The sequence below is a fragment of the Equus caballus genome, chromosome 20 (assembly GCF_041296265.1).
Source record: "Equus caballus isolate H_3958 breed thoroughbred chromosome 20, TB-T2T, whole genome shotgun sequence".
NCBI lineage: Eukaryota > Metazoa > Chordata > Mammalia > Perissodactyla > Equidae > Equus > Equus caballus.
In genome coordinates, this window is record NC_091703.1 from 17356796 (window position 1) to 17380350 (window position 23555).

General features: G+C 39.9%; 2 protein-coding genes across 13 annotated transcripts in view; one reads left to right on the forward strand and one right to left on the reverse strand.

Annotated features, from left to right (window-relative positions):
* ATXN1 (ataxin 1) overlaps positions 1-23555 on the reverse strand; it is a 384336-nt gene that overhangs the window by 303921 nt on the left and 56860 nt on the right. Inside the window, exon 1 of one of the 12 annotated variants that reach the window (XM_070244948.1) lies at positions 22487-22600. The exons of 10 other annotated variants lie outside the window; for them this stretch is intronic. The gene's annotated coding sequence lies outside the window, so the exon portion shown is untranslated. Of the gene's footprint in view, positions 1-21521; positions 21683-22486; positions 22601-23555 lie in introns of those variants that run through there. One more of the 12 variants, XM_070244947.1, reaches the window with a different exon arrangement.
* Positions 1-23555, forward strand: part of LOC138919688 (basic salivary proline-rich protein 4-like) — a 106142-nt gene that overhangs the window by 25210 nt on the left and 57377 nt on the right. The window lies entirely within an intron of this gene.

The window sequence follows — 23555 nt, forward strand, 5'->3', positions numbered from 1 at the left end:
GGCTAGTTGAGAAGAACAGGGGAATGCTCTTAAATGGAGTGAGCTACAGCTTTTAAGTTCCTGCCAAATTTAATATCCTATGACTATAACTTTTTACTTTGAAAGTATATATAAGTATATATATATATATACACATACGTATATATATATATTTACGTAAAGTGTGTGTGTGTGTGTGTATATATATATATCTCTTTATACTTACATATATAACTCTTTACTTTTACTTTGAAAGTTACTCAGGTATACAACACACTGATATAAAAATAATGTATAAAGTACCTCCTTATTTCCAAACCCACAATTACCAGCATATGAAACCAACTCTCGTTGGTCTTAGCACTAGTCTTATTTATCCTTTTAGCTTTTAGGGAAATTGAAACAGCTTATTTCTACATTCAGCATTTGCTAAGTGCCTACTTTGTGCGAGGTCCCGAGGATACAAATGAATAAAATATGGTCTTTGCACTCTCCATCTAGTGGTGGGAGAAAAAAACAGACACTGGCAAAGAGTGTGCAGGGCTATCAAGGAGGGAAGCAGTACAAGTGGCAGAATGGATACTTTTTTTCTATAATAAGAATAGAAACTTGGATTTCCTACCCTGATTCCCAACTCAAAAATTCTATTTTCTGTTTTAGATTGCTCATGGCGATCCAAGTATCTCAGGATGATTCTTCCTGGTCGGAAACATCTCCGTTAGAGATTTAACTACAACACTGGCTTCTACGCTGGAACATTCGCTGACAAAGAAAAGTTTTACACCAGCATCAATAATTGATTTTCTTCTATTCCATCACACGATTTGGAGTATCACTGTGTTCATTTTATCCTGTGTTCACTGCCCCCTCTACAATATTTTGTGACATTTCACATCTGAGCTTTTGTCTCATTTTGCTACTTTAATTTATTTTCACTTACTAGCTAACAATTAACAAAAAAAATCAATGAATAACGTCTGAGTGGCCCCAGTGAGCAAAGCACCAGAGGAAACGTAAAAAGAAACAAGAGTTTGTCCTTGTCCTTAAAGAAGCTTTCCAACCTTAGTCCGGGAGACACATGTAAACAAACAATAAGGTGTGAATCAAGGGGAATGTGTTTGAGAGCTGGGAGATGGCAAGCAATGGACTCAGCACAGAGCCTCCAAGTTGGAAGCAGGTATTAATTATGCGTGCACTGGGGGAGGGGAGTCTTCTATTTTTAAATTCCCTCGCCCAGAATGAGTGCTATTTGAAAATCCCACCTAGATAAGGGGGCAGCGAGGCACAGAAAGCTCAGCCATGTCACTTTTAAAAGTCAAACGTGCTACCACGTTTGATCTGTAATACTTAGATGAAATTATTTTTCAGCCCTTGGCTTAGTTTCTCTCCAGGCTCTCTTCTTTAGGTTTAGAGTGGTTCTAGCAGTTTTTTCACAAAGGGGTAGGGATACAAAACTGTATACTAGGATTTTTCTCCAGATCCTGTTTATTTCACCCATTTTCTTATCTCCTGCTTCATTCACACCAGCGAAGGTTGACATGTTTGTACAGTAGTTTGTCGAGGGTTACTCTTCAGGTAAATTCAACATGAACATTTGTCCTTTCAAGCAGCTAATTCCTTTTTCAGCAGCTAAATGTTCACCTACGTTTGTTTCTTACTAGATGACTGATGGTGAATGTAAGCAAAAGGCAATTGATGAAATTCAGATATAACAGTTTAAAATTTTCTATTACTGCTCTTCATTCATTCTGTTTTGTCAATCATCTTATTTTCTGTATTTACAATGCACTTTAAATTGTCTGTGAAATTTTAAAACATTAAATGGTTGTCTGAAAGTGTTTGGTGCATGATGAACTTAGATGAGGTTTTTTTTTTCCTTGCATCTTTTATCCATTGCCGTTTTCCTAAAAAGACCTGCAGCTCAAGCCAAAGTGTTGTTTTTTTCCCTAAATTCTGGCAATAACTTTGGATGTATCTTTCATTTGCCACTTAATTTTAACAATGGCAAAAAAAAAACCCACAAAGCTCTTTATTGGATAGAATTATTTTAATTTTGCCAGTCAGTAGTGGTGGAAATGAAGCTGTGGGGTTGAAGCCACATGGCGAAAAGGCAGGTTAAGGTATTCCTCGACAACAGGTATACACGTGAAATATGTGTAATGCCAATGTTTAAGGTACTTTTAGGACTTCCACTGCCATTCTTCTTCATCACCTAAATTCATGGGTATCTAGTTTAATTTCTTCGATTTTGAGAAAATGTACATATTTGTATCACATAAGTCTTCGCTTGAAATAAGTTTTATTTTCAAATTCTTACTAACAATGCTATATACTCTACAATATCAATCATGATCATCTTCATTCTGTCTCACATTCGAAGATGGCTTTTAAGCCAAAATGTTACTTTTTTCTTCACAGATGGTTTGATATGCTTTGCTGCATAGAGAACCTGGCTGTCATTTGGCTGGTATACTTTTCCAGCTAAAAATGGGAAACCAAAGACAGAAAGTTGAATAGGACACAGGCTGGGGAATTCAGACAGTCTTTTACAGAATACTTTTATCATTTATTTTTCCTAAGCGATCTGAATATTCAGCATACTAGTAATTTGCTGATTTGAATATAGGTAGACTATATTTATAGGTAGACTATTTTAATTTCACACACACACACAAATCTGTGGAATTTAACCTACCGAAACAAACGGAGGGAAGGACAAAAGAAAGAAGAGAGGTAGGAAGCTAGAAAGGGAGGGAGGGAGGAAAAAATGGTAGAGTCAGTTTTTATGTGGGACATGAAGTTCAAAAGTTAAGCAAAAGTCAGATATAACACAAATTAACTTTGAAAATCCCTTAACTTTCCCATAAGACACTGCAAACATGGTTTTGTGTATACAACTCTTTATAGCAACTTTCATGTACACTGAAATCTGGGAATTACTGAGTTAGACTACTGGAAGAACTCACTGGAGGTCCACACATAAATGTCTAAACATTCAAACCATTTCTCTTAAAATAAGTATTATATCCCTGGAGATAAACGGAGGGATTAGATGAAGAAGGCTAAAGCATTAGTGCTTTCCAGCAGATTTTACTTCTTTCTGTTGTAATATTAAGCTTCTTTAACTTTCATATATATTAATAAATTTATTATTGTTGTAGTTAAAGGAATTATGGCCTCACATCTTGAGTTCTTAATGTAGTGGTATTAGGAGTAACTTTTAAAATAATTTCTTTAAAAAAATAGTTGGGGGCCGGCCCGCTGGCGCAGCGGTTAAGTTCACACATTCCAGCCGCGGTTCACCTGTTCAGATCCCAGGTGCAGACCCACACACCGCTTGTCAAGCCACGGTGCAGCAGGCGTCCCACATATAAAGTAGAGGAAGATGGGCACGGATGTTAGCTCAGGGCTAATCTTCCTCAAAAAAGAAAAGAAAAAATATACTTAATCTGGTTGCTATTTAAAAAAATTAAAGCACATAACCAAATAAATGCCAAAAACTTTCCAAAGCCCAATATTTTTTTTTTCCTTGATTATCTACTGTTTTGGAGTATTTTTCCCATGGTCTCTCACATTCAATACAGATAATAAAACTCAAACAGAACGTGCAGAATTGAAGTGAGCATGAGAGGATGCTGTCCTGCCTCCTTGCTCTGTACCCTGGCTTTTCTGCTGAGAGCAGCCCCAGAGCTGGCCTGTGTGGAGGGCCAGGGTGCCGAACTGCAGGCAGCCTTAATATCTACCACTTTAAGGAGCCCCAGAAAGGCCCCTTAGCCCCCAGACATCTCCTTCTACTCCTTCCCTTTCTTTCCTCTCTTTCCCTATAATCCACAATGTCCTGAGTTCCAAAATAAATTCTCATTCATTGTACTTTTCGACTTCTTTCTCCAAAACATACATTCCTCCAGGAAGACTAACAAATTAAGATACAAACATAACAATGTGTAGTACATTCATCACATCCTTCAAGGGCGGAGGGCACGAGGGCAGCTGTCCTAGTTGTGGGGGGGAGGGAGGGTCAGGGTGGAGTGTTACCCAAGAAAGGGAGCGAGGGAGGACAGGGTCCCAGAAGGCATGGAAAACCAGATAATGTTCTATGCTCCAGCAGCTTAAACCTTAAAGTGAAACAAATAACATTTAAGAGTGTTATTCACTATTATATATAAAGAAGCCTGCTGGCCACATAATTCTTAAACAGCCAGAAAGAAGTCCATGCATTACTGTAAATGTGAGACATGGAACGTGTGAAAGGATTCTTTTTTTTTTTCTTTTTTTCCTTTATGAATGAACTGGCAAGTGCCTAAGGAAACAATTCATTTCATTATTTTAGAAAACACAATATTCCGTCATTAATTATTTCTTTAGAAATGGTTTGAATTATCACATTAATGAGAGGCTAGCTTGTAGACAGTCAGTGATGTCATCAAACAAGGAATTAAATTAGTGGTCATGCTAAGAGTCAGAAAATTTTGTATGGGGAAAGGCTGGGTGGGGGAATAGATGTAGAATCTAGGGGCTATCTAATAAATTCCAAAGGAAAGGAGACATGGCAATGATGATGGTTACTACTTCTCGACTGGACAGTGCTCCAAGTGGATACCTTTTGGGGATACTTAGTCCCTGTTGAAAGTTTCAACCTCTGTGCATCTCAGCTGGACACTCTGGATGGGAAGGTGCCGCTGAGGACTAGAGAACAGGAATCTGTGTCAATGAACAATGCACCGAGGTAAGCCATGCAGCCCTGCCTGCACGGTCTCCACTGTAATTCTATCCTAAGAAGCCAAGGCTAGGGTGACGCCACAGGGGACACGTGAGGCAAGCTGCCTCTGCAAAGCTCTCACACTCAGTAGTATTTAGAGGAAAGGAAAAAAAAGTTGTAACACGTGTAACATCCACATTAAGGAATACCAAGTAAGAGCCAATTAGGACGACCATTTGGCACTCCAGGCTCATGCATATGAAAAAGGATACGCCATCAATGAGCAATAACGCACAGGATTTGTGGGAACGCTCTCCCTTCAGCACATCAAAGACGCTGCTGCACACCTCCGTCTTTTTAATTCCCATTAGCTCACCCGTGTCTGGATGAAAAGAGCTCAGTGAATCAATTGCTTCTGTTGAACTGTTTATATATTCTTCAAGTCCTGATTAGGCCATTAGTCACCGAGCATACTGCACAGTAAACTAGAGTAACTGCAATTATGCAACTTCCCAAGAACATACAGAGAGCATTTACAGCGAGACCACAGTGCCAGCAAAATGTGAAAGGGAGATTATTTGTCAGCAGTTTTAAGAACCGTGCACTTAAATGCCAGATGAAATATATGCATGGCAGATAACAAGTTGGGGGAAAAAAGATGAACACTGAAAGTACCAGTGTTTACTCTTCTGAATAAAGTAGAGCCCTGAAAATGAAAGCTACCTTGTGCAGCAAATAACTCCCCATAAAACAGTTCTCAATGTCATTGTTCCCCCTTTATGGAAATGACCGTAAGAGCCTTGTTATAATGCAGCAATCCAAAATAAAGAACAACTGGATCTTGAACTCATTCTCGATTAGCAGCTCGTTCTCCTTCAGAGCACCCCCCACATCTGTCAACACCTGTATCTCAACATGGTGAATACTGAGGCCAACATGAAGAATTTCCCTTCTCCTTTCTGATATTTGTTCTCAATTTTCATTTTCAAAATCAGCAAAAATCATGTAATTATCTATTTGAGGATTTCTCATTCGAAGCAACAAAGAACATTCACAAAAGAAAAAGAAAGAGCGTGAACACAGCATTTAATTACTTTTATCACGATGCTAATCCACTCTCACACACACTGACTGGGATAAACCAATGATAAACACGAGTGACATTTTTTTCAAGAAAATTTGCAAGACATCAGCTACTCCAAACCTCCCAGCAGAGAAATGGGAAATGATGGACCATGAGACTTGGGTCAAAGCCTCTACATTTACTGTACAAGTAATAACATAAGCAAGAGCCTTCCTAAGAGTGTTTTATAGTATTTTTCATGGCAAGACGGATACTTTTTGGTCTGTTAATCCTCACTTTCCTACTTGTATTCATATACTTTATATGTATTTATTTGTTGAGTTATATATTATAGCTGAACTTGGAATGACAGTTATTTTTAAGAGGCTGCCAACATGGGTCAGGAGGAACCTCAGAAACCTGGCTCACCGTGGCTCTGGCATAAGGAGCCTTGACAGCCAAAACCAACCAGAAAGTTGATGAGATCCAGGTTTCCAAAACACAAGAGAAAAGGCATCCTTCGCTTTCTTCCATCTGGTCTTTTCAAAAAAGAAAAAGGTTATTTACCAAAGAAGACTCCATTTGCAATGCAACGAGAAACTTCCTCGTGGGTTCAGAGTACAAATCTCAATGTCCATTTGTCAGTTTAGCTTCAAGCAAAATGCAGGCTTCTTCAACCTGGACTGGGACAAGGTGTGGGAGAGATACGGTGCCCAATGGGCCAACACACCCGAGGCATCCAACACAGCTGCTTTCTCAATTACCAGCCCTGAGTCTCTCCACCGACAGCCTTCCAAAACTAATTGTGGCCGTTAGGATAAAGAGGGCAGTTTCTCAGCTTCAGTGCCTTTAAGGTTATTTCAACTTTCCACCTCTGTTAACTATCCTACAGTAACTTTTGACACAGAGCCCTCCTTAATATTTATAGGGCAGAGACGCTCCGAAGTCAAATTTCTCACTCGTTGGAGAGCTTAAGACTCGCGTCCTTCGTCTTCCATATTTTGCAGATTATATTCAAGGATTTTGGGGACTACCTGAGAGGGTTTATGACAGGCAGGCTCTTGGATTTAGGCTTAGTACAAACCAACCTTTCACACAAGTCCTTAAAAACAGACCATGTTCTGTTTGAATTTTTGAACCCCATTCTGGTACAAACACGCTTGGCTCCTAGTGCCAGAGAGTTCTCTTCTTGGCAAGCTGCTCTGCCAGCACTATGGATACTACCACATCAGGACCCCTGCAACCTTCCCTTCCCTTGCCCCTCAACCCCTTTCCCTGAGAGATTATGTGTGGCAAGGCTGCAGGGGCGGAGGTTGTGCACCTGGGTACCAATGAGCTGTCAGCACCTCTGGCCGGGGCACGGTTCATGCCACACTTCTCCTGGCCCCTCCTTGGTCTGGCATGATGACAGAAAATGGCCACTTTTTTCATCAATTGTTACTCAGATGCAGACCACAGGGCCGACAGATCCAGCCCACAGTTGATCACACTTGAAGGCACAGGGACATCCACAAGTCATCCTCAACTCCAGGAACTTTTTTCACTCACATCTCCTAGTTTCTTCAAGGGGGAGATGGTGAAGGTGGAAAGAATAACCTGTCTCAGCTCTCATCTCTATTCCTTTCGGAAGATCTTAGACTTGTCCGACAGCGAGCAAGCAGTGGCCTTTGGAGACTCAAATCCATACCCCGCTTCTCATTTTAAAGATGTCCTTATTAGAGCCCAATTCCTGATTGGAATGCTTCCTACTGACCAAGGACTACTTTTTATAGGGATTGAAACATACGAGTTGGAAGTGGTCTTAAAGATCATTGGATTTAGTGGTTCATGAACTGAAACTATAGCTATTCTAATGCAGAGCTCAACCTACCTGCCCCCAAAGTCCTTGGCTCATTCAGTAGAGGCTGGTAGGAGGCCTTGAGCTCTCCAGGGGTTTCTGAAGCCACATTTGAAAACCACTGATGTAATCAACTTCCTCATTTTCCTAAGGCCCCGAGAAGTTAGATTATTTGCCAAAGGTCACACAACAGTTAATGACAGGCCTAAGACTTCAACACAGTTCCTGGTGTGCCAGACAGTGACATTCTTTACCTGTACTTCCTAAGTACTTTTTAGTATTCAGTAAAACCTTAATCATTTAGTCTCTGCTAATAAAGATAATGTATCCTGGATGAATACATAATTCAATTTCTTTCAATTTATTATGTAACTTATACATTTTTAGAGTCATATGCAAGTTGTGTTGCCTCTTTTTTTGGTGAGGAAGATTAGCCCTGAGCTAACAGCTGTGCCAGTCTTCCTCTATTTTTTGTATGTGGGATGATGCCATAGTATGGTTTGATGAGCAGTGTATAGGTCCGCACCCGGGATCCAAACTCGCAAACCCTGGGCCACCAAAGTAGAGTGTGAACTTAACCACTACACCACCAGGCCAGCCCCAAGTGTAACCTTTCTTAAATTAGGAGTGATTTCTAAAAGAATTAGGGATTCTTCATTAATTCAGCTTCATATTCTAAAGGTGCTAGAAACTTCATGAGAAACCAATCAGAAGCACACTGAATGAAATTTTCTTTAGGAAAATCAAGGAAATGGTCAATGAACTAACAAATTTGTTAACTTCTGCAAACAACACACATACACACAAATATACTTCAACTTCTGGCTCCAGAAATTACTTATTATGTGGGAAAGAATTTAAATGCTTTTGCTGTTATGTCAGGTGAACACATAAGTGCACTGTAAATTTTATTCAGTATAGTGTTCCATTTTGATCACTGGTACCATTTATATATTAACTTGTAATATATACTGATAGTAAAACGAGAAAACTGCATTTTGCTAAACTATTCCAAAACAAAAGCTTTGGCCAAATGACAGTGGCATCTCCACCCCACCATCCCCCACCCCCATTATGCAGAATGAGTGGGGTATGGAGCACTGGGTTTTCCCTTTTCTGGTGAGGAATAATTGAATGAGTAACTAGTGAGGGCACCAAAGGTGGTTCCCCCGCCCACAGACCCAGAGGCATCTTGCACATTTTGAAAGAAATGCACAATATTGCTGCTGCACCCACACCGCACACAAAAAAACCGCAACTTTTAAAGTCAATTTCTTATATAAAATCCAGCAGTTCTCCCTGTTAGAAGCTGAAGAACAGTGCTTTTTGTTAATGGTAAGTGTCTCAAGGAGTTATACTTAGTTAAATCTGAGTCTAATTTATATAGCTAACTTAAATGTTTACAGGTGATAAAAAAGAAGTTAGAATTTACATCAAAACAAATCAGGAAACAGAGGAACCAGTCATTGCTCAACCTTTAAACTGTTAAAAGCTGAAACGTTCTCCAAGTGTTACTAGCCCTTAAACAAAAACATAATTTCACAAAGTAATTTTATTTCCCAATATAATCTTTTAAGAGCAGAAAGCACTAACTTGAGCTCCACTTGTATACTTATTTTCTATCTCTGTTATACATACAAACTTTTTAAAATAAAATATTTCAAGGGACAAAAATCGTGAGTAACAGATGATTGATATAATTTTACATACATTTTAAATATTTCTGATAATTAAAAGAATATCACAGGGGCTGGCCCAGTGGCGTGGTGGTTAAGTCCGGCGCTCTCTGCTTCAGCAGCCTGGGTTCGTGGGTTCAGATCCCGGGAAAGGACTTATACCACTCATCAAGCTGTGCTGTGGCGGCAAGCCACATACAAAATAGAGGAAGACGGGCACAGATGTTAGCTCAGAGCCAATCTTCCTCACCAAAAAATAATAATAATATCATAGTACAGAACTTCCTTAATTCAAATTTCTGTATTTTTGAAGAATCTTGCACACATGCATGCAAATTCACAAAAAAATGCAAATTCAAAAAAATTACTCAAAATGTCCTGACTTTTAGCTTCTTGATACTATATCTCGCAGGGCATGATGGCACAGGCAATAACGTTTTCAGTAATACCGTGTTACACAGATTATATATAATCATCCTAAAATGCATAACACGGAGCCTAAAATTTAAAAACCATATCAGATTCTGAAACACATAATGTATCCTTTTGAACTTCCAACCTTACACTCTTCTGAGGTAGCATGTCCAGAGGCATGAAAAACAGAGGCCATTTCAAATCTGATAACACACTATGAATTAGTGAATTATCTTAATAGTTCTTGTCCTAATTAAGACCAATAAGAAAGGCATCCATCCAATATGCCAACAGACAGCCGAAGTTCCTGGTTGTGTAATTATTCACCTCGTAGGGGCCCACCTCAAAGGCATGCAACACACAGGTTTATGAGGATTATGCTGAAAAGAGACGTTTACGTAAGAGGAATTACTTAAGCTAGGCAGACTCCCCCGAAATAAAGATTCTTGGCCACTAGAATCACGAAATATTATACTTGAGGCTAGAAACAGAGAAGATTAAATAATATATTCATATAGGGAACCAATTTTTCCATCAATAATAAGGAGAAAACCATACAAGCGTTTTAAGGCAAGATTTTTTTTAAGCCCTACAAATACTTAAGTACAACCTCTCCAGACTTTTTTTAAAAAACACAGTTTATTTAAAGACGTAAATGAAGCCAATCAAATAAACAACAAATATTTACTGAGAACCTTCTATGCGGGCAGAATTATGTTCTAAGTCCCACAAACTTTCAGGATATTTACAACATTATTTAACTTCATAAAGTATTTCAATAAATAATGCAGTCTTCCAAAATGTGCTTGGGGCTATAACTCCATCTAGTTTCTATGATGACACTGTAAACCTTGGATGGAATTACAATCTTAATGTGAACAATCAGGGCGTGCTACTCCACATGCTCGGGGAATCCAGGATGAACACAACTTCTAAAATAATAACCACCAAGCCAGTGGCATGTAATTACAACCAGGAAGCCAAGCTTTCTGCCGGCTAGTACAGGAGAAAGGTTCAATCGAAAGTACCAGTCACACCTCTCTGCGGCAAAATCTATTTAATTTATCTGAAAAAGCTCTTCCTCTCCAAACTTAAACTTTCTGCTTTTGTGATGAGAAGACATCCACAAGGGTCTACTTCACAGATGTGTTATATATTGGTGATGACAAGACTGTCTTGATGCTACTAATAAAATCTTGGAATCTTCTAACATCACCTTCAAACGCCTAAAATGTGAACTCTAAAAAGTACAATATGTTAAGAAACAAGGAAAAAGTCATGCTGCAGAGAGCCCTATGAAATTACTGGCATTTCTTCTAATTCTTTGAGACTAGTCTGACATTTACTAGCATAAACAAAGCAAAGTGCTTTGTGTCCGTAAGAGGAAAAAAAATAAAGATTTATCTAGAGAGATTAAACTCAGGGTAGTAGAAAAATGAACTTACAAACAAACCCAGAATTTCCCTAGGAAAACAAAAGACAATGACACTATGAATCAGCATTTTTTCCCAAGCAGCTAGAATAAAAGAACACACACACACACACACACACAGGATAACAGGCACCATGAGGGGTGAAGACAAAGATGCATACAAATTTAATCCATATATTTTTATTTAGGACACACCTGGCTTCCTTGATCTTTTCATGCCTTTATCACAGCGAACTTTATTTGATACTTGTAGAGGTCACCAAAGCTCTGTAAAATCAGTATTGCCATAGCAACCAGGAGGTTTAAAAAAAATCCTCTGCCAGAAAGCCTCACCAAACAAAATATAAGGCATAAAACTGTACTTTCCTATAGCTACTTTTAACACCATCATGCTTCTCATAGCAAAGGTATGTGACATTCCCATAAAAACCCAGTGACAAACCCAAAAACCCATCGAGGGACCCTTCGTGAACTGTGTGTCACTGGGTTCCTGCATCACTCAGAGTTGAGAACTTATTAATAACATTAACTCGAGTTTATTTTCAAGCTCCAGGGGTTTGTGTACACTGGATCACTGTGGTTACCGAAAGGAAAAAGTGGCAAGATAGGAGACAGTAGGCAAAAACAATATTGATGAAGTTCCATGAATACGAGACATGACATCTAGCAGCTTTATTTAAAAAAAAAAATTCTTACTCAAAAAAAAAAGGACTAACGTAATGTCTGTCTCTTGGGAATCCATCCCTCCCTATAACTTGAGAAAAGACACTTGGCACGAGTAAATAAAGCAATAATTCATGAAACAGCTCTGAAGTCACAGAAAGAATAAGTGAAGCTAGAATTCTAAGCTCACCTCCAGAGACAAGTTGGTACTAGAAAAGCAACCGAGTTCCAGTTCAAGGCTGCCCTGGTGCAGGGCCTCTGACTCAAAGACAGGCAAAACCCCCTAACTTTGGCCTTCTCCATAGAGCGTCAACTAAATTCAGAAATGGTTGAGGAAGTACCTGCTTAACATTGAAGGCTGAATAATTTTTAACAAGTTCTAACATCCTGTAGATGGAATATAGCCAGCCTGACTCAACAGAATACAGGCAACCAGAAAATATCAGGGTAATGGGGAAAAGAGGGAATTCTTTACATGTCCCCTTTCCACAAAATATTCTTGGTGACATCCAATGTGCTTTTCTCCTGCTCCGTGACAAATGGGGCCACCTAAAAAGCACTGCTATTCTAAAACTACCAACAAACTACTTCATACAATTAAATTTACTATCTTGAGATTCCCTTTGATAATATCCCTGACAACCACCAAAAGCTAGTTAAACAGCTCTCTCCTTTTTCTAGGTGCTTTACAGAAAGGAAACATGGAAGTAGATAAGCTTGGGGATGTGTGTGTGTGTGTGTGTGCGTGTTTAAACACACTACCTTTCCTATATGCAGCAGGAATTTCCTGTCTGGCATATTTTAGAGCAAATCAAGACAATACTTACTCTTTAGGACAGAGCCTGTGAGTCAGGCAGGGTTATGGGACCACAACGCTTGAGTCTGCTTAAGTCAGAGGAAAGCAAGTTTAGGGCCTGGGGCTGTTCTAGTCCAGATGGAAAAGAATGAGAAACAAGATGAATTTCATGGGCAATTAAATTTTTTTTTTTTTTTTTTTACAAATTCCTCATTTGTTTCCTCATTTGGAGTTTTTATCCACTACAGGGAGCAAAATGAAACAAACAAACAAAAATGGTACTATTGAGGATTCCTAAGGGAACACGGAGGAACCCAGTTGGGTTTTTAAAAGTATTACTTGAGCTCTGATTGGCTAACCTCTGGGCGGAAGAGGACGGTCCTGATGAGCTCGAGCACGAGCTTCAGTCCTCGACTCTACCAGCCACGTGACTTCCCAGTCTATACAGCCCAGCACTACTAGGTCTCCACTTGGAAGCTAGATACACGAAGGGCATTTACTTACTCACATCACCAACAAGACCGCCTCGAAAGTTCTCGTTAACGTTTTACGGCTCTCCAGTAGTTCCTTATTCTTCACAAGTAATTAACCTCTTGATGGGCTTAGACCAGCAACAGTGTTAGAAGCCACAACACATTGATGCTAAGTTCCAAACCAGGGGAGAGGATAATTGGAAAACAGATTTCCAGGCTCACTGGAAAATATCTTTCCACTTATTGAAAAAAAGGAAACAACTTTTCAGGAACATATGAATCACAGAACTGTAGCATTGGCAGGGACCTTAGAAAATCATTCTACTTCAACTCCTTATACTAATAATAAGAAAATGGAGGTACAAACAGGGAGAGTGAGTGGCCGAGACATAGTCAACTCAACACAAAGTGTTAGTGCTGCCTACAGTAAGACCTGACCACACAGCGTGGCACACTCTTTCCCATCCAATCCCCTTCATCACTCACACTGCTGCCGTTGAAACAACCCAGTGCCCCCTGCCCTTAGGTCACTCGATTACTTTTTAGGACAGGCCCAGAGAATAATGACTAAGCTCTGAAACCTGAGAATAAGACAAAAGGCAAAAGGGGAGATAAGAAGGGAGACAGTAAGAAAAGAGTCAAAAAAGGAACCTATTTGAGGGCTTGCAAACACTCCTTGGGCCTTTCATTACATTTAAGAGTGTGATGAAATAATGTGATACAAGCTTCATGTCTTCTGTAGTGATGAGGATGATCTGGGGTCGGAATGTACCTGTAGGTGTCACAGAAATATCCCTTTGGAACCAGGTCTCGAATTCCTTGGAACCAGGTCATTATTTGCTCCTTTCATCACTAGGTAAGTGGCTAAGCTCCCTGAGGGTAGGAACGTTGACTGTCTTGTTTACTATCCTAGTCCCAAAACCTAGCAAATACGGGGCACAAAGCGAGTACTTGGTAAAGTTTACTGAAAGAAAGAATATAAACTCCCGTGAGGAATGAAGAATAAATATGCATAGTTTGGAAATGCATATACAGTATCATCATCTTCCATCAGGGAAAATAAAAAAAATACTTGTTTGAAATTTAAAAGAATGCTAAAAGATAGGGATTTTTTGTATTTATAAAAAGGCGAGGTTAACAATGTAAATTACCTCTTAGGTGGTTACTACCAGTTACAATCTATTAAATAGGTACCATTAGATAAGCTGTGATATAAAGAGCTTACAGCCTGAAGCACAATGTCAAGAAAACACGTTAAAGGGTGGTAAACAAATAGTCACTGAGAAGATACACTGAACAAATAAATAAAAAGGAAGCAGACGTAGTTGGAAGAAAGTATAAGTGGAAGCTCTAGGCACCACGTGTTCAGACAGAATAAAAGCAGTCATTGTGTATTTTCTAATGAGCTCCGTGTAGTTTATATAATTGACCTGTTTGCAATCACTGAAATCAATACTTCTCTCTGTGCTTTTAAACTCGGACCTCTACTACCTTAGCAGCTATATCAGTCACAAATAAACTATATGACAAATAATTTGGACAGTTACTTTCAGTTCTCAGATAACGTACTAGCTCTCTAATGAAATAAACTTATAAATCAAGTATACTAATATTAACAAACGTAATTATAAGATTTACCTAGTTTAAAGATTCAAGAAAAACAACTAGATCTAATTAATACACATATATTCGCACAATGAGAAGTAAATACTAATAGCTTATTCTTTAAAATCTTTTAATACGGTTTTGCCATTGTGAATGTTACAACCGCAGCAACCACTATGAAAAATAAAGGCTATGGCGTAAGTACATGTACCTCATCGCATTCTTACAAGGACATTTTAGATGTTCTCTATTTTGCTTTCGAGATGAGGAAACCGAGGCTCAGAGGCTAAGCAAGGTGCCCAAGATCTCAAATTGGCAGATCTGGGTTCAAAACCTCCCTCAGAATGATCCCAGACCTAGCACACAGGCAGAGATCTTTACAGACAGGAAGATACCTATGGACACCTGACTGTCGATCTGCTTTACATGGGTGTAGTCAAGCTGCATGATGCGGAGGGCCTGGGCTTTGGAGCTCAAGCTCCTGGGTGCAAGTTTCAGCTCTGCCACCCACTCGTTGCATGCCCTCACCTCTCTATGCCTCTGTGTCCTCACCTCTCAACATGAGAATCCTGGTGTCAAAAGACCTGATATCTCCCTACTCACACGGCTGCTGTGAGGATTAACTGAGTTAATGCACATACAGCACAAGGAACACAGTAAGCACTCAAAGATATTACTGTGTGCAAATGTTCAGTCGTCTTCAGAATGCTAAAAAGAACACTGAATCTGGAGTCAAGTGGCCTCAGCCACCTATACATTATGTAACCTTACCCAAGTCACTTAAAACTTTCTGAGCTTCATTTCTCTCATCTGTAAAAATGGGATGCCAGCTGCCTTGCTTCCTTCCCAGGATTGTCATAAGAAACAAATAAGGGACGACAAGGTATGTGACAGTGCTTTGGAAAACTAAAAGGCGCTATATGCTACCACGTCCATGTGAATTATCATCATCAACTTTCAGCCTCTCAAAACCAAAGAGGTCATCTTTATTACATTCTCTCCCGCCTGAGAACTCAACATTAAGCATCAGTTCCAAAGTCTTGACACTGGACTCCCGATAAGAGGAGAACAAATGTCCAGTCATTCTGGACTCGATCAAACGGAACTCTATTAACCAGCTCCCCCTGCACACCCACCGTGAGAAGGTAATTGATGTTCACCGCGACCCCAAAGCACTCCAACACTCTGAGTACCTTCAGGGGAAGATTAAATTATGTTCAGCCTAGTTCATTATGAAGTGTATTTAATTATACTCAAATTCTTTGAAAATCGGTGACCTCGGAAAAAGCACAGAGTCAGTCTCAGGCTCTCTGGTACCTGGGAGCCTCTCCTCACGGTCCCACACCCATCTGCCCTTTATCAGAGTTTGCTGCGAAATACAGCCCACCCTGGGGTAGGAAACGCTGGGAATCCAGCACGCTAACTATAAGTCAAAAGAACTTTGCCCTGCATAATCCTCCAGGACCACTGATGCACAGAAATATTAAAGTCAAAGTCTCGAAACAATGAAAAATTTAAACTATGTAAGATTCCTACATGTTTTGAATATGCTTTTGGTTCGCTAATAATGAATTTAAACATTTGAACAAAGAATAATATAAATATACCATTAAATATCTTATTATTGTCAATACTTAGAAGTGTAAAAACAGATGAGTAATAGTGAATATTACACTCCCTAGAACGGGAAAATAACATTTTGTTTGTTAGTTCAGTTGTGTCCCCTGTTTTAAAGAAATTATGTGTATGCTAATAAGGAACAGTAGATAAATGAAAAGTTATACTGTATTAGTCTTGCAAAAGTATGGCTATTTGCCTTTGTTAGAATTCCTTCAATATTGTTATAGTATCCTTTCCAATTAAAAACGAACACAGAGGCCAGCACCATGGCCTAGTAGTTAAGGTTCTGCACACTCCACTTCGGCTGCCCCACTTCACAGGTTCGGATCCCAGGCACACACCTGCACCACTTGTCAGCCATGCTGGGGCGGTAACCCACATACAAAATAGAGGAGGATTAGCACAGATGTTAGCTCAGGGCTAATCTTCCTCAAGCAAAAAAAAAAAAAAAAAGACTGGGACACAAATATGAGTCTTAAGGACTCCTCTTCAGTGTCAGGAGAAAAAGGAGTGGTCGTCTATTATGACCCTCTATTTATATGGCTCCCCTCTGCAGAATTCTTGATAAGGGGTCCTCCCACCTCTGCTTGGACATCTCAGGTGACAGAGGTTTCATTACCTCATCAATTGGCTTGCTCTATTTTTAGGTAGTCCTGATGTTAGAACGCTCTTCCTCAAGTGGGGTCTAACTCTCTTCCCTTTAACTTCCCTCCTGGTGTTAGTTCTTAGTTAGGCCCCTGGAACCACTGAAGTAAGTGATTTCACTTCTCATCAGCCCCTTTGCTAGTCTCACTCATTTTGTCAGTTAAATAATGACCCACTTCTACTCACAGTTTTCATTGTTACCTATAAACCACAATGGCCATTCCTCATAATCATGTACCACCAGCTGGAGGGGCTCTGGGCACCAAGGCTCCATAGAGACTATGACAGGCCTGGTCCTAGGGACATTATGGAATTTTGTGGACTTTCTTGGGACCCAACTTTAACACACACTGTTTCTATGAGACATATATTCTGAATTCCAAAGTCAGACTTATAACCTTTCTGAAAAGAATCCATATATAAATCACTGCTTCTACTTTTGGGGAAAATATATTTCACACACACTCACAAAAATCCCACAAGGTATAATTTCACTCTGTCTACTTACCTACCTTATAAGCCAAGTAAGTCTTTTGGTGCGTGCATAAAAATCCCACAGTTCCTCCTCTCTCATCTAAAAGGAGCTGACTAGAAGCAGAAGTGGCAGAGCCAGCAAACCCATGTTATTCAGATTACCATCTCTCCTCCACTCCTTGAGATAACAGGAGCTGAAGAGAAATGCCACAGATTTCTCTGAGTCACAGATCTCCTAGATGTTTCCACCTCAGTACCCCAACACACCAGCCAGGCACGAGGGACAATTCTGGTGCCCTAGTCCCAGTCTGAGATTGATGCTTCTAGAACTCCTGGTCCACACCTAACAGGCCTCCATTGACGCCTTGTTGTAGTAAACAATGAAATCCTATAAAATGTCTTATTAGCTTCATCTTGAATCATGAATGGTTTAAACAGAGAAGTGATTGTATTTATTTTTATTATCTTATCCAATGCCCATCTGGGCTGTTACGAAATTTTTAAAATGTCATGAATATTGACAGCCCTTACTTTATTTATTAATGTCCTAATTGACCTTGCATAGTCCTCCTGGAGTCTCAGCCCCCATCACCCAGAATGTGGCCATGATTGCTTTCGGTCAAACTGGGTAGGTGGGGAAAGCAGCGGTTAGAATTAAGGTATACAATTCAGCCTAGTAATTTTATAAGCTTGGTTATCTGATTTCCCTTACGTTTACAACAGATCAGATATAGGCAAATGAAAGGAGCTTTAAGACATGGTAACCAAATAAAGCAGATAAGACAGAGGCCATGGCATCAAGAAGAATTATGAGCTGGGACATCATGACTCTATTATATCAGTGTAATAACTTCAGAGAAATGACAATAAATCTCTAAGAAAAAAGTTAAATTATGTTCACTATACTGTACTCTATTTAGGAAACTTTATACTGCATTTTACGATGATTTCTGCCTGAAAATGTTGAGTTTCTTTTTCCTTCTAACAATGTCAGCACCTGATGCATTTTAACACTCTGAGTAAATACAATTTCTGAAAGCACTTGATTCCAGGAGTATAGAATATTAAATATTTAAATCTTTTCTAGAGAAATATGAAGTAAGAACAAAAGTAAATAATCATTAAGGCACGCTAAAGAATTACAGTTTTGCGTTCTCTTGTGGAGAGGAACATTTGAAGGAAAGAAATAAATTGACTTTCTGACCTATTGATCAGAGGTCCAGCTGTCAAAGCCCCCAGGTTTAGGTGGACCAAGAGGGTTTGGAAACCTCTCTCAGGAATAGTGGAGAAAGGGCTTTCTCCCCTTCTCATTTCCAAGAGAAAGGGGGTTCTGACCCTAGAAGTTAAGAAAGGAAAAGACTAGGGACGTTTTTGTGCAATACTTTCTCAACTCTTCTCTCTCAAACATCCTTGCTATGTGGATATGATACTGCCACCAGTGAGAGTTTTGAGGAAACTCTGGCAAGGCTCGTTTACCCCTCTAAGACCAGGCGCTCACACTTGAGTGGCACCAACAGCACCATATTAATGGAAACGCCCCCGTGGGGCGGGGAATAGGGAGACGTGGGACCAGTACGCCTACCCACGCATTTTAAGCGGATTTCAATAACAGCACATACACTAGGTAACTTTGCTTTAGATTATAAATTAGGAAAATTCCTCGTCATATTATTAGCATATTATCAAGTATTAGGACAAAATAATTCTAAGCACAAGTAAGTCTGTTGTTACTAAACTGTTAGAATCGCCACTTCTTTATTAAATACCTGAACTTCTCTAAGACCCTTCCCAGGCCTTCCATCCCCTTCAAATCCCAGTTATGGGAATGCTATTTAGAATACAGTTGTTTATTGTTTACCAGCACTTCTTCCATTCTTTTTTTGTATTTAAAGCTCTTTAGAGCTTTTTCTATTAGCTTCATTTTTTTTATTTTTTTAGGAAGATGGGCCCTGAGCTAACGTCTGTTGCCAATCTTCCTCTTTTTTTTTTCTCCCCAAAGCCCCAGTGCATAGTTGTATATCCTAGTTGTAAGTCCTTCTACTTCTTCTATGTGGGACACCACCACAGCATGGCTTGATGAGCAGTGCTAGGTCCCCACCCAGGATCCAAACCGGCGAACCCCGGGCTGCCGAAGTGGAGCATGTGAACTTAACCACTATGCCATCAGGCCAGCCCCTTCTAATAGCTTCTTTTGCACTTAAATCGTCGTAGTCTTTTTTTTTTTTTTTTGGTGGTGACTATAAAGCTAAACTTAATTTTTCCTTTTTTAAAATTCTTTTTTTCCATGTTTTTTTGTCCCTCTAGTTGCCTCCCACTTCCCAAATCTCTCATAAAAGAGACAAAACTCTCAATGGGCTTAATCCTCAAATGTTCTTCATTTACTCAGGCGGTGGGGCTCTCTCTAGCAAAATGACCAAGCTGCCTTCCCAAAGGGACCAAACATTTCTTCCTTCTGAATTTTTAAAATGTTCTAACAGAGCCAAAAATGGATTAAACAACATAAAGTTAATCTCTTCACAGCACCTAAGTACAAATAAATAATCAGGTGCTGATAGCAATGGGTATTGTTCTCACCAATAAACAAGCCACCCCACCCCTCTGCCCCACCTAATAGGAAGAGACCCACCAGGCACTGGGGAGCTGGGCCCAAGGAACAGAATGAGGCCCCTGAGTCTGTACTGCCACTCTGCAGACACATCTCACCCACGATGCTTTTCTTGATGCTCCGAGCATCAGGAGAGAGTATTTGCCCATTCTAATCATCCCTTCCAACGGCCCAGCAAGAGAGAAAGCCACAGAGGTTACAGGGGGGAAGAAAAAGAGTGATAAACTTTTCACCTGCATTGCAAATTGACTATGTTCATTATTTATTTGAGCAGCGCCTAGAACCTTCAAGTCTAAACACGTCACTCCATCATTAGCGACTCTCACTGAAGAAGGACTTCACTGATATATTACTGTATTAACAGATGAGGAGGCTCGAACAAACGTTTGTTTGAGCCGCCCAGGACCAGCCACTCCCTACCTCTCCCACTCTCACTCCCAATACCAAGCAGGTGATGCTTCATTGTTCTAGTCTATACATAGCACAACACTGAGCTTTTCTTAAACAAATAAATCTTTTTCTAAAGAGGATTAAAACACCTAAATAGCTATGGCACGCTGACAATCATTACAAACTGTTGAGCATCTGTATATACATTTGCCATGTTACATGGTAATGTACTTAGCTTAGGAATTTTTCTTGTTCTTCTTGAAGTACGAGAACAATGAAGTTGAAATAATAAATTTTCAAGACCAATCCATTTAAAAAGTAATCTCAATAATAAGAAAAGATGCTAACTGAAACCAAAACGCTGTGCCCAAGGAAGAAAAAACACTAAACTAGAAGTCTCCAGCAAGCTGGTTTTTTTCAGCTTCAGCCTCAGTCTTACAAACAAGCTGTGTGTTGTAGGGTTGCTCCTTTAACCTCACTACGCCACAGATTTCTCATCTGTAAAATTAGAACATTAGGTTAAAGTCCTTTCAGCTCTAAAATTCTATGACTGTCCTTCCAATTCAATAAAATAAAATACACCGTATTTAATATTGCCTTCTTTTGCAACTAAGCTAATTTTTTTTTAAAGGCAGAAAAGCTTGAAAACATCAAGAAAATAAAACCAGAAAAAACTTATTAAAAGTTTAACTTGTGCAACACAAAGCCTGTCCATAAATTAATATCTGATCTTAACCGCCAGAAAAAGTCCCACTTTGGTTTTCTTTTGTGCAACGTTCAGTTTATCACTAGACAAGAAATATTCTGTGCCTGCTGAAGTCGATCTGTATTTGTTAATCTTTTGTGTTCAGGGGTTGAGCAGCTCCCCGGTAGAAAAAACTTCTCTATTACTCTCAACTGCACTTAAAAGACCAACAAAAACAGCTCAGAAATCAGCAAGCAAAACCTTGCTGTCATCCGTCTGAAATTGTTACAAATTACAGGCTAATCTCAGAATCTGTGACCTCACCACCCAACGTCTTACAAATTGAGTAACTATTTCCCTGTCAGTTACTACTAAAATGACAAACAGAAAAATAAAAGGGGAGCGGGTTACCGTAGGTTAGGAGTAGGTGAGGATGAGAAAGGAGAGGAGAAGGAATATGTCTACCTGAATTCAGAGGCAGGTTCCAAGTGGCTTTCAAGAAGGGCTGGAGTCAGAAAAGTGGAGAGGTTGTTGCACTGTTTATTCATGGTTTTAACCTCTGGCTCCTTAGAGTGAAGTCTGAAGACAGTTTGTGGGTCATAGTAAAGACAGTTCTAAAGCACAATGTGACTTCCAGGGAGAGCTAAGGCAGACCACACTGCAAGAGCCGGCAGAGCAGATACTGCGAGGTGATAAGAAGAAAAAGAGGCTCTTGTTTTTTTTTAACAGAAGTCTACCCAAATGAAATATCAGACTCGAAGGATTGTGAATAAGAATCAACTTTGCCCCTTAGAAGAAAAACATTCAAAATTCAGCACCTGCCCACATAGATTTTGCTCATCAACATTAAAAAAATATCTATCAACATCCCAGTAGGAAGCAACACAGTACATACAGAATTGAAAAAATAAAATTCTTAATCTGCTCAGGATGAAACGCACTACTTAAAATAAACTGAATGACACGGAAAATGATCTGCTGAATGAAAAGAAAAGCTATGCCGAGTCCAAAAAATAAGCTATTATTAAGCAGTGGAGGCTTACTCTGTATTCTCACTCTCCTCTTCAATTACATTTTTATGAAATACATGTGGCAGGCAATCCCTGCATTTCAAGCTTCCCTAACTATACAAATTCTGGGGTCTTCCTTGACTTTCCTTACGCTGCTCCTTCCAGCTACTCAAGCTGGTAATTTGGACAGGCTCTTTGGAGGTGCTCAAGCCTTTAAGAGTGAGCGTTGGCAAGGACTAGGGAACACACTTGTCTGTATCTGGGGTACAGGCGAGAAAACACTCCCTGTTCTGTCTCTGTGGTTATTATGTTTCTGCTGGGTGCACATCTTGCTGTGTTCTGGACTCCCTCCCCGTGTCCATTCCTGGCTGACAATGTGATCAAAGGAGGAGGGGAGAGGAGGGCCAAGTTGAACCTTACCAGGAGATCAGATTGTCTGGTGCCGAGCAGAAGTCCTGAGATAACGGCTGAATCCTGGCCATTTACAGAGCAGCACAAAACTAGTCCTGTTCCTTTTACTGTTGTGGTTGCTATGGCCGACCCAAACAATATACCCCAGCTCCTCCGGCCTCCAGCTTCCTAACCACCTCCCACAGACCTCCAGCGTGGGCAGGAGGAGGTGAAAACTGCTCCCCACTGGGAATTTAGAAGCTCCAGAGCAGTGAAAGGGGATCGAACAGGCAGATCAGGCCTGAGGGTGCAAAGGGGTAAGCAGACCTTCTGTTTTTAGCTGTAAGGCTCTGTTTCCCTCGGTTTTCACCTAATTTGTAAGTGGAAAACAGATCTTAAGAAGGAAAAGAAAATGACTATCACCTTTAAACTTTGGTTTTACTACAATCAGCAAAACAAATGGAAAGGAAAAAAAAAAAACATGCAGCAACATCCTGGATCTAGTAATATCTGAACAGAGGCAAGACAGGAGTGAATGTCAGCGTCTAGGTCATGAGCGATAAGCCCCAGGAATAGCAGAAATGTTGTGATTTTCTCGTTTAAAACAAATTCCTGTCTGAAGACGCCATTTTAAAAAACTCCAGACACAGAAACCACATAAAGAAAGAGAGAAAAAAGAAATAAACCCTAAGAATAAACCACTGATGAATTTTTTATATTACATTTTGAAACTAAAGACAGACTAGCCCAGGGCCTGGGGCTCAGGAGACGGAGCACCTGGACTCCAGACCCGGCTCAGTCACTGTCCAGCCAAGCAAGTCACTGTCCCTTTCAGCCGCTCGTTTCTTAATCTAAAAAAGGAAGAATGGAGTGGACCACCTTTAAATTCCCTTACAACTTGAAAATTCTCTCTATAACCTCTATGAACAGTATTGCAACTAGGTCTGAACAAAATCATATAAATAAGAAAAAAGACATGGAGACTAACATATCTTAATTCTAACAGTGCCGTCACGCAGGGCTGTGGGACTGAAGGCAATGCCTCCTCTCTTCTCAATTTGCTTAATTTGGGAAACTTCTGCCTAAAATAAAAATCACA